We start from the raw sequence: 10,819 nt of genomic DNA on the forward strand, positions 1-10,819 counted from the left end.
TTCAAATCACCCCTTCTGCCCTAAAATTTGGTAATTTTGTCCAGAGAAAACTATTCACTTTTTGGACCCCAAATTTTGAAACAGAGAACTATACACCAGTAATAAGCCACTGTAATGTTTACAGAATTTTTGGAATTTTATTAAGGCAACTTGTAGTTCAAACCTACTCCAAAAACTTAAGAAGAATAAAGAAAAAGAAAGAAGAAAATAAACCTCACTCCAATAAGTCCAACTTGAATTCTTATCAATTCTCACTAAGACTTTAAAAAGAATTCAGTGAAACCCCAAAAATAAACCTACCACTTAACTTAGCTAAGTTTGATCCAACTTACCAAGTATACCACCCAAAAGACTCACATAAGTAAGGTTTAACTTTATCTAACTCGAGTAGATCATACACCATCAAAAGTTGAAATTACTAAAGCACATATCATATCATGCATATATCTTACGCATTGCATTCATTAGATTGTAATCTCACCGACGGAGAGTACGTGCTCATCCCCGAGCAAGGAACTTTCCAAGAGGAGGACCAGGAGCAAGCTTTCGAGGCTGCTACCGAGGATCTCCCTGCAGCCCCAGCCATTGAAGGCAAGCCCCGGTTTATATGCATAACCGTATTATTATATGCTACTTTACTACACTTAATGCTTGTAGGATTTTAATGTGCACTTAAGTGTAGGAGTTGCTTGAAACCTATAGTTGCATGAACTTAGGATTCCTTTTTGAGATGAATACTAGTATGCTAGGTCGAGTAGCTGCTTGCTAATCAGGATCTCGGTAGAAGTCGAGTGATTTTTCTAGCACTTGCGTGAGGTCAGGATTTGGTTGTATTCATCTTGATAACATGATCTATGTTAGTCTATGGACTTGGATCCAGGGAGGATGCCTTGACCATGAGACGGGAAAAAGGAATTAAGGATTAATGTGTGGATACCTGAGTCAAGCGTTTGAACGTACTAAGCACATGCCGAAAAAAATGGTAACCGGTAAACCTAGTACCTGAGTGAAGCCGGGCGCGGACTTTATCCCTCATGCGACCTGAGACTGGGTCTCCCATGCTAGCTATGGTGGGTACAAGTGCGGTCACTGCACGGCGGCAGCCAGGGTCAGTGGAGCATTGTATGCCAAGGCGGTGAGGCCTGGACGCGAACGGGGAATCAATGGGGACGGTTGTCATGTGCGGGGTCGGAGTACCCTGACATGCCGTGTGTTTAGGTTTACCTTGCAAGGATAAAACTCGATTCGAATCGTCTGCTTCTCGCAGCTAATGAGACTGCTTGACCCCTTGTACTGCATCGAGTAAGAATTGAAATGAGGTTACATGAGACAATTTGTTGGTCGAACTAAATGCTTGTCACCATGTATGCTTAGAAGGAGCAAACCTAGCTAAGATAATGATGTTAGAATTTGAAAAGCTAAAAATTAATTTTAGAAACAGCTAGTGCTTTTGGCAAACCAAACCCCTCAGCCAAACAGCTGCATAGTCTAGAGGTAGAGGAGTAGACTCCTCACACCGGGTAAGTCTAGCTAAGTATTAGTATACTCAGCCTTGCTTGTGGCATAGTTTTTGCAGGTGCGATTCAGGAGATGGTTGGTGGTGTGACTTGGCCTACCACCCTGCCACCGGGTTGGAGGTCGAGTGGGATGCTGCTCCGGCAGGAGAGGAGCACGAGGAGTAGTGGGCTAGGCCTTGCCCATTTCCTCAGTACCGACGACATCGATTATCCGCTGCACTTTATTTTGAGAACTCTTATTTGCTACTCAAAAACTCCGATCTATGTAATAATTCAGCACTTAATTTGAGGTTTCTTGTTTTATTGTATTTCTTCTGTGACTCACCTTCGAGTGAGATTGTGGAATTTGATCCTGGTTAAGTGGCTCTATCAGACTAGATCTGAGGGACTGACGAGTTATTCCGATTTAAGTGTGTTACGGCCCCTGAGGCGTGACTTAGGCACTTAAGCTGGAATAATTCGGGTGGTTCTGCCACACAAAAACCCTAATTTATACCCATTTCTGTAAAGTCTAGGGGTCTCTCTGCAAGAAGCCAAGGACTCAGGCGAAAGAAATCAGCACGACGGGTTTATTTCTAAGAAATTGGGGGTCACTTCAACAAAATGACTGAGCGACGGGGTATCGGGTGCTAACGGCCATCATCCGATCTCAGATCGATGGCTGAGAATAGATCCATGGGCAGGCACGCAGGCGCGGGCACGCACGCGCACTGACAGGCTGGCCAAGGCAGTCAGCGGCTCAGGGTGAGGGCGGGGTTGACCGGTCAGGCCCAGCGTCAAAGGCGTAGACGATCGACGAGTGGGGTCTAGAGGCAGGGGCGTCCACGCGAACTGGTATCCAAAGATCCGGGTCATTGAATTGGGGGCGGGCGATTGGGATCTAGCGCCCAAGGGGTTAATGGGTTCGGGCGGCGTTGCTCCCATCCACGGTGGTGAAGTCGCCAAAGATGAGGTGGGCGCGAGTTCCAGGGAGTCTGAGGTCACCGGAGTTGGTCAGGGCCGGTGAGTGGGACCCGACGAACTCGATAGCGGGGTTTGGGCCATGAGAGCGGGGCTGGAAATGGGTGAACGGTGGATGGGCACTCTGCGCGGGTCGGGGTTACTCCGGCAAGCATTACCGACCGCGGGGAGGGGTGATCGAGGGCACCGTGGCTGGTGCGGGCTCTGGTTACAGGTTTAGGACAATCAGGGCCAAAAAGCAGGCATGGGGTGGAGCTAAATTAGCCGGACACCTCGGGGTGCGGCGGTCCAACATGCCACTGCTCCGGCAAGCGCTAATTCGCTACGGTGAGGTGGAATCGAGGCACGCAAAGCACGAGAGGCGGTTGAGAGCACCTAGAGGGGGGGTGAATAGGTGATCCTGTAAAAATCAAATACTTGTAGCCACAAAACTTGGTTAAGAGTTAGTGCAATAGGACCAAGTGGCTAAGGACCGAGCTTTTGTGAAACACAATGATCACAAAGAAAAAAAACACAAAAGACACGGTGATTTATCCCGTGGTTCGGCCAAGTATAACACTTGCCTAATCCACGTTGTGGCGTCCCAATGGACGAGGGTTGCACTCAACCCCTTTCAAGTGATCCGATGATCAGCTTGAATACCATGGTGTTTTCCTTTCTTATACTTTCTCCCGTTTGAGAGGAATCTCCACAACTTGGAGCCTCTCGCCCTTACAATTGATGATCACAAAGAAGCACAGAAGTAAGGGTGGGGAGAGCAACACACACAAGACTTAAAGCAAGAGCACAATCACGCACACAAAGCCACAACTTGAGCTCACAACACAACTCGAGGAGTTCTCTACTCAATTGGGGCTCAAGTCACTATCTCAAAGAATCAAATGCGCGAGAATGGAGTCTTGGTGCTTAGGAATGATCAAGGAATGCTTGGGTGCTTCCTCCATGCGCCTAGGGGTCCCTTTTATAGCCCCAAGGCAGCTAGGAGCCGTTGGAGGCATTCTTGGAAGGCCAAAGTTGCCTTCTGTCGGGTGGCGCACCGGACAGTCCGGTGCACCACCGGACAGTCCGGTGCACCACCGGACAACCACTGTTCATGTCCGGTGCGCGATTTCCTTCCATTCCTGGCGCAGCCGACCGTTGCAACTTAGGGCTGGTTGGCGCACCGGACACTGTCCGGTGCACACCGGACAGTCCGGTGCCCCCAGCCGACCGTTGGCTGGGGCTACGCGTCGCGCGCGGATTGCGCAACCGACCGTTGCGCTGGTGGCCGTTGGCTCACCGGACAGTCCGGTGCACCACCGGACAGTCCGGTGAATTATAGTCGTACGCCGCTGAAGTTTTCCCGAGAGTGGCCAGTTCGCCGGAGCTGGCCTGGCGCACCGGACACTGTCCGGTGCACCACCGAACACTGTCCGGTGTGCCAAACCGAGCTGAGTCTTGGCTGCTCCAGCCAAGTCCTTTTCTCTTTCTCTTTTCTCTGATTCTAGCACTTAGACAAACTTCATTAGTACCCAAAACAAATGAACTAAGTCTAGAAACATACCTTCTTGGTGATTTGCACTTCATTCATCATATGGCATATAATCACCCACTTAATATGTGTTGGACACTTAATCACCAAAATATACTAGAAATGCCCCAAGGGCACATTTCCCTTTCAATCTCCCCCTTTTTGGTGATTTATGCCAACACATCAAAAGGAAACAAATAGAAGTGCAATATCAATGCAATTGAGAACAAAAATAGTCTTTGACAAAATTTGACATATTTGGATCGTTCTTTGCCGCCACTTGCTTTGTTTTTGCAAATCAAATTCATTTTCCTATCTCTAAGTCAAACACACTTGTTTGGGCACAAAGAGAGATAATCCATGAGTAAAAATGATTAAGAGCCAAAAACTCCCCCTTTTTCCCATAATCAAACATTCTCCCTACAAGAGATCAAATTTTGACAATAAGAGTATTTTGACAAATCAAAAATTCTAACTCTCCTATTTTCACAATTTCACAAGTGGTAGCTGATCCCATTTGATTTGGCGTTAATTTCTTCCCCTTTGGCATTAAGCACTAAAACGGGATCATCCTTGGCCCTTTAACCCCATTGCCTCACCAAAATTGTCAATTAAGAGCAAAAAGGCAATAAGAGCATATATATGAACTTGGAGTGAATTACCCTCACATCGGAGTGCAGTGGAAGTCTTGCATGGTCCAAGTTCACCTTTCCCTTTCAATTCACTCTTGAGACTAACTCAAGTAAACTCAGACACATGGTTAGTCTCAAGGGGTCAAGTTGTAGCACATCTCCCCCTAAATATGTGCATCACTTACACATGAACTTGTGAGGTCCGGGGATTTCTTGCACAACTTGAGCACCATAAATAAGCAATAAATCATATAAATGCATAAGGTAACATGATCAAAGGCATAAAACACATGTATGCTATAGATCAATCCAAGTTACGCGAATCTAAGACATTTAGCTCACTACACAGCCTGCAAAAGGTCTTCTCATCTAAAGGCTTGGTGAAGATATCGGCTAGCTGGTTCTCGGTGCTAACATAAAACACATCAATATCTCCCTTTTGCTGGTGGTCTCTCAAAAAGTGATGCCGGATGTCTATGTGCTTAGTGCGGCTGTGTTCAACAGGATTATCCGCCATGCAGATTGCACTCTCATTGTCACATAGGAGTGGGACTTTGCTCAGATTGTAGCCAAAGTCCCGGAGGGTTTGCCTCATCCAAAGTAGTTGCGCGCAACACTGTCCTGCGGCAACATACTCGGCCTCAGCGGTGGATAGGGCAACGGAGGTTTGTTTCATAGAACTCCAAGACACCAGGGACCTTCCTAGGAATTGGCACGTCCCTGATGTACTCTTCCTATCAACCTTGCATCCAGCATAATCGGAGTCTGAGTATCCAATCAAGTCAAAGGTTGACCCCTTTGGATACCAGATCCTGAAGCAAGGCGTAGCAACTAAATATATAAGAATTCGCTTAACAGCCACAAGGTGGCATTCCCTTGGATCGGATTGAAATCTAGCACACATGCATACGCTAAGCATAATATCCGGTCTACTCGCACATGAGTAAAGCAAGGATCCTATCATAGATCGGTATGCCTTTTGATCAATGGGCTTACCTCCTTTGTTGAGGTCGACATGTCCGTTGGTTCCCATCGGTGTCTTCGCGGGCTTGGCGTCCTTCATCCCGAATCGCTTGAGCAAGTCTTGCGTGTACTTCATTTGGGAGATGAAGGTGTCGTCCTTGAGTTGCTTCACTTGGAACCCAAGGAAGTAGTTCAACTCGCCCATCATCGACATCTCAAATTTCTGTGTCATCACCCTGCTAAACTCCTCACAAGACTTTTGGTTTGTAGAACCAAATATTATGTCATCGACATATATTTGGCACACAAATAGATCACCATCACAAGTCTTAGTGAAAAGAGTTGGATCGGCCTTCCCAACCTTGAAAGCATCAGCAATTAGGAAATCTCTAAGGCATTCATACCATGCTCTTGGGGCTTGCTTAAGTCCATAGAGCGCCTTAGAGAGCTTACACACATGGTCGGGGTACCGTTCATCCTCAAAGCCAGGGGGTTGCTCCACGTATACCTCCTCCTTGATTGGCCCGTTGAGAAAAGCGCTCTTCACATCCATTTGGAACAACTTGAAAGAGTGGTGAGCGGCATAGGCTAATAGAATGCGAATAGACTCTAACCTAGCCACATGAGCAAAAGTCTCCTCGAAATCCAAACCTGCGACTTGGGCATAACCTTTTGCCACAAGTCGAGCCTTGTTTCTTGTCACCACCCCGTGCTCGTCTTGCTTGTTGCGGAACACCCACTTGGTGCCCACAACGTTTTGCTTTGGACGTGGCACCAGGGTCCAAACTTCATTTCGCTTGAAATTGTTGAGCTCTTCCTGCATGGCCAACACCCAGTCCGGATCTAGCAAGGCCTCTTCTACCCTGAAAGGCTCAATAGAAGAGACAAACGAGTAATGCTCACAAAAATTAGCTCATCTAGAGCGAGTGGTTACTCCCTTGCTTATATCACCCAAAATCTGGTCGACGGGATGATTCCTTTGAATCGTCGCTCGGACTTGAGTTGGAGGGGCCAGTGGTGCTTCTTCCTCCATAACTTGTTCTTCTTGTGCTCCCCCTTGATCACACGCCTCTTCTTGAGGAACCTGTCCATCATCTTGAGTTGGGGGATGCACCATGGTTGAGGAAGAAGGTTGATCTTGTTCTTGTTGTTCCTGTGGTCGCACATCTCCAATCGCCATGGTGCGTATTGCGATCGTTGGAACATCATCTTCGTCTACATCATCAAGATCAACTTGCTCTCTTGGAGAGCCATTAGTCTCATCAAATACAATGTCGCTAGAGACTTCAACCAAACCCGATGATTTGTTGAAGACTCTATACGCCTTTGTATTTGAGTCATAACCTAGTAAAAACCCTTCAACAGCTTTGGGAGCAAATTTAGAATTTCTACCTTTCTTCACTAGAATATAACGTTTACTCCCAAATACACGAAAGTATGAAACATTGGGTTTATTACCAGTCAGTAGTTCATACGAGGTCTTCTTGAGGAGGCGATGGAGATAGAGCCGGTTTATGGCATGGCAAGTTGTGTTCATAGCTTCTGACCAAAATCGCTCGGGCGTCTTGAACTCTCCAAGCATCGTCCTCGGCATGTCAATAAGCGTCTTGTTCTTCCTCTCTACCACACCGTTTTGCTGTGGTGTTTAGGGAGCGGAGAACTTGTGCTTGATCCCTTCCTCCTCAAGGTATTCCTCCACTTGAAGATTCTTGAACTCGGACCCGTTGTCGCTTCTAATCTTTTTCACCTTGAGCTCAAATTCGTTTTGAGCTCGCCTTAGAAAGCGCTTGAGGGTCCCTTAGGTTTCTGATTTATCCTGCAAAAAGAATACCCAAGTTAAGTGGGAAAAATCATCAACAATAACAAGACCATACTTACTTCCCCCGATGCTAAGGTAGGCGACGGGTCCTAAGAGGTCCATATGTAGTAACTCCAGTGGTCTTGATGTAGTCATCACATTCTTGTTGTGATGAGTGCTTCCCACCTGTTTTCCTACCTGACAAGCTGCACAAGGTCTATCCTTTTTGAAGCATACATTGGTTAGTCCTAACACATGCTCTCCCTTTAGAAGTTTGTGAAGGTTCTTCATCCCAACATGTGCTAGACGGCGATGCCACAGCCAGCCCATACTAGTCTTAGCAATTAAGCATGCATCTAGATCGGCCTCCTCTTTAGAAAAATCAACTAAGTAGAGTTTGCCATCTAGTACACCCTTAAATGCTAATGAACCATCACTCATTCTAAAGACAGATACATTGACATTTGTAAACAAACAATTGTAGCCCATGTGGCACAATTGACTAACAGACAGGAGATTATAGCCTAGCTATTCTACTAAAAAAACATTAGAGATAGAGTGCTCATTTGTGATGGCTATCTTGCCCAAGCCTTTGACCTTGCCTTGGTTCCCATCTCCAAAGATAATCGTATCCTGGGAATCCTTGTTCTTGACGTAGGAGGTGAATATCTTCTTCTCCCCCGTCATGTGGTTTGTGCATCCGCTGTCGATAATCCAGCTTGAGCCCCCGGATGCATAAACCTGCAAGACAATTTACGCTTGGGTTTTAGGTACCCAACTCTTGTTGGGTCCTACAAGGTTAGTCACAATAGTCTTTGGGACCCAAATGCAAGTCTTGTCTCCCTTGCACTTAGCCCCCAACTTCCTAGCAACCACTTTCTTATTCTTACAACATATTGCAAAATAAGTATTGCAAGCATGGTAGATTGTAGAGGGTTCATTACATACTTTCCTAGGCATATGATGAACAACATTTTTCCTAGGCATATTTCTACCATGCACGAAAGAAGAACTTGAAGCAATAATAGCATGTGAATCATAAGCATAACTCCTATGAGCATTTCTAGAAAATTTTCTATCACTATAGATGAAAGCATGATTCCTTTGAGCACTATTAGCCATAGGGGCCTTCCCTTTCTCCTTGACGGGAATGGGATCCGTTTGGCTTGTTAAGTTCTTGGCTTCCTTTTGAAAGCCAAGCCCATCCTTAATTGAGGGGTGTCTACCAACCGTGTAGGCATCCCTAGCAAAATTTAATTTATCAAAGTCACTTTTGCAAGTCTTAAGTTGAGCATTAAGACTTGCTACTTCATCATTTAATTTAGAAATGGAAACTAAATGTTCATCACATGCATCAATATTAAAATCCTTGCATCTATTGCAAATTACAACATGTTCTACACATGAACTAGATTTATTAGCTACTTCTAGCTTAGCATTTAATTCATCATTAACATTCTTTAAGCTAGAAATAGACTCATGGCAGGCAGATATTTCAGAAGATAGAATTTCATTTCTTTTAGTTTCTAAAGCAAGAGATTTTTGTACACTAACAAATTTGTCATGCTCTTCATACAAAATGTCTTCTTGCTTCTCCAAAAGTCTATCCTTCTCATTTAAGGCATCAATTAATTCATTAATTTTATCTACCTTTGCTCTATCTAAGCCTTTAAATAAATCAGTATAATCTACTTCATCATCGCTAGAGTCATCATCACTTGAAGTAGTATACTTAGGAGTTTCTCGAACGCTTACCTTTTTCTCCTTTGCCATTAGGCAGGTGTGGCGTTCGTTGGGGAAGAGAGAGGACTTGTTGAATGCTGAGACAGCGAGTCCTTCGTCGTCGGAATCGGAAGACGAGCAGTCCGAGTCCCATTCCTTTCTGATGTGTGCCTCGCCCTTTGCCTTCTTATAGCTCTTTTTCTTCTCTTTCTTCCCGCCCTTTCCTTGTTCCTGTCACTAGAGTTATCGGGACAATTTGCTATAAAATGACCAGTCTTACCGCACTTGAAGCAGGAGCGCTTTCCCTTTGCCTTATTCTTGTTAGGGTACTCCTTGCGTCCTTTCAATGCGGTCTTGAAGCGCTTTATGATTAGGGCCATCTCATCCTCGTTTAGCCTGGCCGCCTCAACTTGTGCCACCTTGCTAGGTAGCGCCTCCCTGCTGCTTGTTGCTTTGAGTGCAACCGATTGAGGCTCGTAGATGGGTAGAGGGCCATTGAGAGCATCATCAATGTATCACGCTTCCTTCACCATCATCCGCCCGCTCACAAATTTCCCAAGAATCTCCTCGGGAGTCATCTTTGTGTACCTAGGATTTTCACGGATGAGGTTCACAAGATGAGGATCAATAACAGTGAAGGACCTGAGCATAAGTTGGACGACGTCGTGGTCCGTCCATCTCGTGCTTCCATAGCTCCTGATCTTGTTGACCAGGGTCTTGAGCCTGTTGTACGTTTGTGTTGGCTCTTCTCCCCTGATCATTGCGAACCTTCCCAGCTCGCCTTCCACCAACTCCATCTTGGTGATCATGGTGGCGTCGTTCCCCTCATGAGAAATCTTGAGGGTGTCCCATATTTGCTTGGCGTTGTCCAAGCCGCTCACCTTATTGTACTCGTCCCTGCACAAGGATGCTAGCAAAACAGTGGTAGCTTGTGCATTTTTATGGATTTGCTCATTAATGAAAACGAGGTTGTAAGTACTATCAAAATGCATCCCATTCTCAACTACCTCCCAAATACTAGGATGAAGAGAGAAAAGGTGACTATGCATTTTGTGACTCCAAAAAGCGTAGTCCTCTCCATCAAAGTGTGGAGGTTTAACAAGAGGAATAAAGAGCAAATGGGCATTGGAATTATACGGAATACGAGAATAATCAAATGAAAAGTTTGAGTTAACCTGTTTCTTTTTCTCGTTGTAGTCATCGTCTCTTGGGGAAGAAGACTCGTCGCTGTCATAGTAGACAATCTTATTGATACACCTCTTCTTCTTCCCGTCCTTCTTCTTGTGACTAGAGCCAGAGTCAGTGGGCTTATCGTCTCTTGGCTCGTTGAAGATGGACTCCTTCTCCTTATCGTTGACCACCATCCCCTTTCCCTTAGGATCCATCTCTTCGGGCGATTAGTCCTTTTCGTGAAGAGAACGACTCCGATACCAATTGAGAGCACCTAGAGGGGGGGTGAATAGGTGATCCTGTAAAAATCAAATACTTGTAGCCACAAAACTTGGTTAAGAGTTAGTGCAATAGGACCAAGTGGCTAAGGACCGAGCTTTTGTGAAACACAATGATCACAAAGAAAAACAACACAAAAGACACTGTGATTTATCCCGTGGTTTGGCCAAGTATAACACTTGCCTAATCCACATTGTGGCGTTCCAATGGACGAGGGTTGCACTCAACCCCTTTCAAGTGATCCGATGATCAGCTTGAATACCACGGT

Source organism: Zea mays, chromosome 3 (genome assembly GCF_902167145.1).
Source record: "Zea mays cultivar B73 chromosome 3, Zm-B73-REFERENCE-NAM-5.0, whole genome shotgun sequence".
Lineage (NCBI taxonomy): Eukaryota > Viridiplantae > Streptophyta > Magnoliopsida > Poales > Poaceae > Zea > Zea mays.